Source organism: Charadrius vociferus, unplaced genomic scaffold (assembly GCF_000708025.1).
Source record: "Charadrius vociferus isolate BGI_N301 unplaced genomic scaffold, ASM70802v2 scaffold213, whole genome shotgun sequence".
NCBI lineage: Eukaryota > Metazoa > Chordata > Aves > Charadriiformes > Charadriidae > Charadrius > Charadrius vociferus.
The window spans coordinates 7,504,734-7,513,674 of record NW_009647828.1 but is presented as its reverse complement, the minus strand read 5'-3'; positions in this window follow the sequence as shown (position 1 = coordinate 7,513,674).

Genomic DNA, 8,941 nt, shown 5'->3' with positions numbered 1-8,941 from the left:
TCATTGCAAACTGAAAGTAAACCAGTCTATAACTGACAATGTAATTTATATATTCACAGCCTCAAGCCCTTCTCACGTAGTTCAAATTCTTGAGTGATCTTACACGTGCTTTAGTTTGGGGCAGTCACATATATCTATGCTTTGGCTAGAAGCTCCTAATGTTTCAGGCACCTGGTTCCACTAAGGAGCTTACTCCCTTACAATTATCTTAAAAGCAAGGTGAAGGTATATTGATTCACAGTACAGTTTAATCCGTCCCAGAAGACCACTCCCAGCATCCCAAAACAGCGCCTAAAATGGCCATAGTCTAGTCATGCTTTTCCAGACAATAAAGAAAATAAATTGTTTAAAGTCTAGCAAAGGTAGAAATGCCACCATTCTAACTTGCAATAATACAGAGAGCACTTGTTTTCCAAGAAAATTAATCAACTTAACACAGCTTAAATCCCACTGTGATCTGCTTGGACTCTTTTTCCCCATCCACAATCTTTTCAGTGCCCTAGAAGCAGACCCTTTTAAGGAGATGCTAAGGCATGCCCCTTCCATTTATGAAATGTGTAGGCTGAGACAGCTGTTGGCTTGTTCAACTTCTCACCACAATTTTCCCAGCCTCAGTTTCCAGCAATGCATGCCGAGTTTGATGGGAGTCAGCCTGACACCCTGTCCCTTCACACTTTCTAAGACAGTCCTGATGCAAAATCTGGGCTGTTGAGTATAGTGGCATCTGCTGATCTCTTCACTTATTAAAATTCATCTTTAAATGTTTTGCCCCCAAATTTCTCCAAGTTAGAGCACATACTCTGCTTTTCTAAATATTTTTTTAAAGAATTGTCCCCATGGAACAGGGCTGTAGTCTTTCTGTTTCCTTCACACTTTCCTATCCAAAGTATTACCCTTTTCAGCAGGGCCGGGAGGGTAGCTACAGGGGTCTATCGATACAAATCCCTCTGACTCACAAGGGGCATTTCCTAAAACAGCCCCTCTGGGCTTCCCAGCTCACTGCTCAGGAGGGCTGAGCTACCCTTTGTGTTGTTCTGGCTCTTGTCCTATGGGACACCTCACAGAAGAGGACAGACTGGAGCTGTCCTGTGACTTTAACTGGCCTGACTCTGCAGCCCAGTGACAGTGTAAAATGAAGTGGCCCACGACACTGTCTTTAAGTGGAAAAAAGCTGCTGGAAGCCACGTTCAAATCTCCTTCCCTGTTCTTGTTGGTGCCCATATTGTAAAGTCCCAAACAATTGTTCTTGAAATGCTGTTTGCAAAAATAGCATTTGGGTAGTTTGCACGCTACATTTCCATCTGTAGCAGATCTTTTTTTCAGCAGTTCCAAACACATGGATACATAATGAAAAAAACTGTCATGGCTTGAAGAATGGCACCATCGAACAGAGAGCAAAACTCACTAAGTGATGAATCCTGAAGAGTACTGAGCCCTCGAGGTCCAATTTTGCAAAGCTGTTAAGCATGGATGTATGTTGTTTTAAGCAAGCTGCTATTGTAGCACATTGCAAGATTTATTGTTCACACTCCAAAGGCACATATCGATTCCTGGGATGTGCAGAACAGAAACAGTTGTTACAGAAAGTACACCTAGAGTATTAGATCTGCACAACTGTATCTTGGCTCCCTGTTCCACTCAGTTCATCTATCCAGTCTCTCTGCCTTTATTCATCAGTATCCCATGCACAGCTATCCTGTCTTGCATTTCAAGCAAAACTTCTTAAAGCATCTCAAAATTGAATTGATTCTGTGATCACACCTAGGTCTCTTGAGCACCACAACCACTTCCTCAGGAAACAGTTGAGAAGCCATCTGTGTGTGCAAACCCAGTATCTGCTTTTGCTTTATGAGGCACAACAAAAGGCAATTCAACAAACTACGTCCAAGTCTACATCCAAATGTAATGCGCAATGGTGTGGAAGCAACCTGTGTCTGATTTACCAGAATAAATTCATCAGTAGCTGAACTCTGAGAAAGTCGATGGGAGTTCTTTGACTACAGGCTGCAGCGGTCTTTATAGTAGCACGGGACTCTTCATACTCTATCTATTATAACAACCCAAGGCAACACATTAAAAATCTCAATTCTCTGGAGTTATCAGCTTTTCAGATTTAATACAATTTCTGCATTATTTCCTGCTGTAATTTCCAGCTAGTGTGACTTAAAGTTTGGAAACTGGCACGAAATTAAGAGAACCGAAATGGATGTATTACTTTCATCTTGTGCTTTTTATAAAAATCCCATGCTCTCTCCTACAGTGCTTGTGATTCTGAACCCCTGGATTTGGCAGTACAAATAGCCTGACAGATTTTGTGACTGGCAGCAGAGCTGTAACGTGGTTGTTCCCGTGTGAGTTAATCACAGTCATGCCATTGAAATTATACAGTAGCAAACTGCATTTTAGGTCTGCTCCCTCCTTGCAAACAAACAATACACCAGCATTATGCTGGAATCATCCCAAATTCTGCAATAGGGCTGTCTCAAGATGAAGGGGTGGCTTTGAGCAATGACTGTCAAATCCTACAAGGCTGGGGTTTTATCAATGGCTGATGGAAGCCTGCTCAGGCCAGGGGAATGCCCTTCCTAAGGGGCCAAAGCCAAATGCTTCAGGTAAAAAGCAATAGGGGATCTCCATTCCCACAGAATATGAAGCCTGCATGTGCTCTCCACCCATTAACACACTGGTGTTGGTTCACAGAGCCAACAGAGATAGGCAAGCTGCTGGTTTCTTTCTGTATCTCAAGGTATGTACAACACTGCCCTTCTGGTCATGATTTACATTCACTTTACAAAGGCAGGGCCCAAGGGCAGTTCTAGCCCCCAGGGACAGCCTGCTGACCGCCTGGGGAAGTGACACATCCTGGAAAACGGCTGGTGATAAACATCCGCCATTTTGCCCCCTGCTTCCAGATGTCCCTCACAGGTCTGTGCTCCAGAGTGAGTGTTTTCATGCCCAGAGGAAGAAATAGAGGCTCTCAATGGTGCCAGCAACCTCATTCTCTGGGGTAGAAGGCCAGGTCCTCAGTGTGGTGACAGAAGGGGTGTCCTCTGCCCTGAGGCTCTGCCTGCTGGTGGCCATTTTGTCCATCCCTCTCACAAGTGCTGTGAGGGCATACAAAATGGCGCCTGGTCTAGGGCACACAAAATGGCGGCATACATTGAAATACAGTACCTTGGAAGGCTGGTTCGCTTCACTGGCTGTCCCTCTTCATCTGGTGCTTTAGCAAACTTCTGGGGCGTGCCACATCTTGGGCAGGTTTATGTGTATCAGACATGCAGAATACAGTCGGTATCAAGAACAAACCTGAGATTTGGGGTTTTCAGTTTTTCTTAACCAATTCATGTAAACCTTGACATGCTTCTGTGCGCTACAGTGGTCACGGCACCTCTTGCAGTGTACAGCATTCTGCTCCCCATGCTCCGTGCTCTGTCCTCAGCCAAGCCATGCCACCAGGAGGCCGGCAAAACATCTCCCTAGCAAGGGTGACAAGGATCCATGGCACTGGGTTCCTCGAGTGAGGTGCCGGTTGCACATCCTCCCTGTCTCTGTCTGCAGGAGCGCTTTGTCAGGGGGGCTGTTCTCCACAGAGCCGGTCAGTCACTCGGGCAGAAGTGGCTGTATGCTTTCTCCAGGTTGGCAGTGACTGGGAAGAGTAGACGGGCGTCCAAACAGCCAACTGTTTGCCACGCACAGCCAGAAAGCCTCACACTTGCTGATTCCAGACTATGAATCTGGTGATAAAGTCCCTGGCCTGGTGTACACGATGTATCTGGTGGCCTTCCACGGATAAAATGCAGCTCTAAACCTTGAGGAAGCAATGCAAAACACTTGCTCATCTGCCACATACAATAAATTTTTAAATAGACATAGTATAAATCAGACCTCATGTCAAATGGAAAGCAGCTAAATGCATCTTTCCCAAGTTAACCATATTTGTCTTCCCAGCCTTTATCTACTAGTTTGATGTTTTTTCTCAAGCATCGTGTGTTTGCACTTGTTCTTAAAGAGCTGGCCAGGGTCCAATACCCATTAAATCCATTGAGGGCCTTCATTTACATCCAGGTCCAGATCCCCTCAACAAATGTTTAAATGAGACTAACTCAAACTCCATGACAATAAATTGTTTGTTTCTGTTATATAATGATAAGTATGGGAAACAGCTAATTATTTGCAATGAAGATGATTTTAAATTTTGCAAATTCTCCTTGGTAAGAGGCCAAAGTGTGTTGTTTTGTTTGGTTTTTTGTTTTGTTTTTTTGTTTGTTTGTTTTTTGGGTTTTTTTTTTCACAACAGTGAAGCATTCTGGAGTCCCTACAATCCATTCTTCAGAATTATTTCCCAAATTCAAAATCATAGTTATTCAACACATTATTGGGCATGGAGTACTTTTCTGTTGCAGGCAATATACAGCAGTCTATTTAGACACAGAAGGTCTTGCAAGTTACAAACTGAATCCAGTCTCTGAAGAGAAATTTATAACATTCTCCTTAGTCCTCCTTTGTGAATGTTCATAGAATAACCTTGGTTTTTCCTTGCTGTTGCCCATCTTGGTATTGAAACTTACTCGTAGTTGTTCAGGGGAAGGAAATACAAGAAACACTGTTTGGGAAGATGCATTAGAAATGTGGACTAGAATTCAAAGTAAAATTTTTTCATTAGTTTCCAAGTAGGAAAATCAGTTATTTTATAAAATGGCTTAAATGTATAACACTCATCTCTTGATTTCCTGTATAAATTATCCAAATATTAGCAAAACAGGTAATAGGAGACACTATTTGTATATTTGGCACTAGAAGTCATACAGAGCTATAATGCCTACAGATTTCAGTTTAAAACAATTGTAACTTGTGGATTTTGGTATTTTCAAATATAAATGACATATATGCTTTTAATACTTCCACGAGGGAGACATAATGGTCTGCATTCTTCTTATGAAAATAGTATTCATCCATTGACCGATTTGGAGGCCAGAGATGGGAAAGGAAACATGGCCTGTACCTCAAAGCACCTGAGTGGTAAAGCTGTATCACAGATCAGGAATTCCTGATTTCCAAATTCTTCTTCAGGCTTATGCTATGCTTAACTGCTACTGACGAGCTTTACATGCTTTACAGTCTGCTATACATTCAACTCCCACGCACACCTGAGTAGTGAGATGCAGGCACAGTTTCTTAGGCAATTAAAAAGAAAAGGAATTAAACATCAGAAAAGATAGATTTGTTATAATATCGTTATTATGTCTTTGCAAAAAAAAAAATATAGATCCATAGTTTTACCTCACCTTTTTCATCTTTTTATATGAAATGAAATCTGATGTAAAGAGAATCCTTCCTCTTGAGAAGTGTCATTCTGTCCCCATCTATAATGTGCAGACCAGTGAAAGCAGGTTGGTGTATCAACAGTTAGAAAAAACAGATATATTCAGTAACTGGTGCTGCAGACACCATCTATCTTTAGCACCTTAATGCTTTTATGATGATGAAATACCTTCTGCACCACTACAAAAAGGTTAAGCTTCTGTTTGTTATTTCACATGGTCAGGACTTAAACTATGGATAACATTTAATCTTGAAACCAACTTGTGATCAGCTTGAGAAACACAATTTATAGGATCAAATTTCTTCAGCCCTCAGTCCCTGTTCTGTATTTCTAGGGATAGGGCACAGGGGCTTTGCTCTCCCCAGGAAAACTTTTCACAACAGAGTAGGGCAACTGTAGGAAATCCAAAAGGCATTTATTTCAGACACAGACGGAGTAAACGAAGCACTGTGTTAGTGTGAAACAGGTCTGAGTCACCTCTCAGGGTTTCCTGTGGGTTCATGAAGAATCCCATGTGGGCATATAAGGATAGAATTTGGGCCACAGTGTTGAGAGAACATCTCTGATAATGATTTCAGCATGAACAGAAACATGTGGAGTTCAAAGAAAGCATTCAAACAAGCCAGGATGAACAAAAGGTCCATCATTTACTGGAGACTTTTCTGCAAAGAGTTATTGCATGGAAAACATAGTGATGGATGTAGTGAACCGAAGCTTTAATAGTGGACTTTAATGAACATCATCAATGTTAATTCTTTTTTTATCTGCTAGGGACAGGGCTGTGTTTACACATGGGCAGAGCAAGCGGATTCTTGGGGCTCCTCACTGTATAAAGCATGGATGGCTGCTCTGGGTTGCAACCAGTCCTTTTGGTTTTGCCTTTCCTCTCCATCATCTTTGACCTCAGTGGCCAACTGGAACTACATGTTTCAGGGACCCAGTTGTCTTTGCCACCCAGCTGAGGAATGGAGTGGATCAGACAGGTTTGAGGCAAGTGGGGCTCTGGTAAACTTTACCATGTGCTTCAGTCTCCCCAGGAATGATGAGAATGATGAAGTGGTTTTCTAAAAGCCTCCTTGTGTTTCTGATTCTTCCCCTCTGGAGTTCAGGGAAGGAAGTTAACAACTTCAACTTCTTTTCTAGATATATACATAGAGAACACGATATAAGGACATAAGCTTCTCCACATTCAGTTAGACCAAAGGCCCTTCTAGTGTGGGATCCTACTCCAGCAGTCAACAAATTATCATAAGCATATGGGGGGAAAAATTCTTTCCTTCCTTTGCCTGTATGGAGATGCAGAGGTGCTGAGTGCATGTTCTGAAACGAGCCCCAAGGCCTGTTCAAGGCAGAGCCAGGATCACAAATTGGAAAATCAGTGTCTTTTTGGAAGTTTAGCAGACAGACCCATCCTTCTTCATCCATTGCTGTCAGAAAATTTTTATTCAAAATGTTTATTGGAGCAAAAATGAAGCTAAATATTTTATACGTACATACATATTATGCATACATATATATATATTTGCAATTGATATTAGTTTTCCACATCTATTTAAGTTTTTCTGCCAAGAACACTCTTTTCTCTTTCAGTGTTGCCTTTCTCCTTGGCTAGTAAAAGCACCTGCAAATTAGTTTCCCCTTAATTTTCAAATCAGCAAGTACCAGTTTGCAAAAGATGCTTCCAGCTCTTCCATATTGTCTTTGGGAACAAGCACAGCACAAATGCTCCCTGGGACTTTCCGTGTTCTGCACAGCAGCTCCAGCTGAGGAGCGTGGGTTATTCACAACCACCCCTTCCATCTGCATTTCACTGCACAGCTCTCAAAAGCAGGTTCTGAAAAGCTTGGAAAATTCACATGCCATGCTTGATAAGAGTGGGGAAAATAATCCTTTCTTTTGCATCAGTGCGCATAACATGTTTGTGCTCCCTATTTCAAATCCCGTCCCCGATACCACTGTGCTGGCTTTGTCTGCAGCACTGCCCTCATTCAAAATGATTGCAGTCGCCACTTACCATGCTCAGCATATAAATCCTGAGGAGGCTGCAGCTCTGGTTTCTCAGTCAAGAGCACTGATTTGCCAGGAACTCAGCCAGGCTGCAGACGGCAAGTATCTCTTTTCCCCTCCACACTTGCTCCCCTTTTCTCTCACTTACTGAGTCCTGGCCAGGGAAGAACTAAGCAGAACATTGTTTTAGCCAAGGGGGTCTGCTTTCCTGTCTGTCAAGAGAGGGCAAAGGCAAACTTTCTGCCTTGTGCCAGTCTCAGAGAAAACACATCCTGTGTGTTTCTCTGCCTTGGGAAAAGCACAACAGCCTCAGAGCTTTTCTTCTTTTAAATTACCTTTGAACTAAACTGGAATTCCTGTTAGCCTCTTTCAGCACAGCAAGTGCTTTCTCTCAGGAGGGTGAAATCTGTCTTTTGGTATCAAACAAACAGCCAGCACCAGCCCACAAGTCTCACGACTACAGGAGGAGGTCTTCTCCCTGGGTACCAGGCTGAGGCAGGTGAAGGAGGGGCACAGAAACCACATGGCTACTCTTAGGGGAACTACCTTTATAACCGTTACTTAGAAAATGGGGAATGTATATTGGATGCTGAGTTCACCCAGGAGTTACCTACAGACTAGTTCTGGGTACAAAGATATAACTTGTTTCTAAACATGGTATTTCCATCTCGAGAGAGTATTCCATGGGGCTTTCAATGTATTCCACACAAAAATATGGGCAAGGAACACCAGCCCATGCACTAGCGAGATTCAGCTAGCAATAATACTTCTCTAGCAATAATACTTCTTGGCTTTGATGTTACCTTACAGGAATCTTCATTGCAAGCAAAATAAACTGTGTTCCCATTTTTCAGAATGAAATCCAGAGACATGTCTTCAGAGAGTTGTCCTGAGACTCAGCTCAAAATTACTAACTTAGAATACACACAAAATACAAAGAAGGCATTAGCTCCGGTATGAGAAACTCTGGAGATGTGGAGATCATTGCCAGGGTTTATCCATCACCTTGCCTACACAGAGATAGCACTACGCAAACGTGATTATACCATTTATCTTATAGGGAGGACTTGGCTGTGCATCTTTACAGCCTACCACTTGCATTCCACCTTGTGCACAAATGCCACGCACCCAGGGCTACCTGCAGCAGCACTGCACCAAAAGAAAAGAAGACACAGCTTGGTTTCAAAAGGTCACGAGAACTGCCTTGGCTCCGCAGCAAAACAGTGCTGTAAGTGTTGTGTGGGAAAACAGACTTTCTGTTTTAAGGCTTCCTGCAATTAAATCCTTTTGTAAAATACACAGTTTCTTCTAATAAGTGGAGACTCAAGGTGGTTCTGAGTTTAAATTAACATCATTAACAATAACAAATTAAAACTATCTAGCTCAAGTTTTTTCTTCATGCCATCACAGCAATTATAAGGAGCTTTATCACAACCACCAAGTACAGAGTATGGGGTCCTTAAAAAAGCTCCTAAAAATCATTACAGTACTTCCAATTTCAAATAAGAGTGAATTTGACTTTATGCTTCAGCAAATAATACATTCATAAATTTAGCCCAAATACAAGATTTCTTTACTTTCATATTAAAAATAGCACTCTTGCCCTGTGGA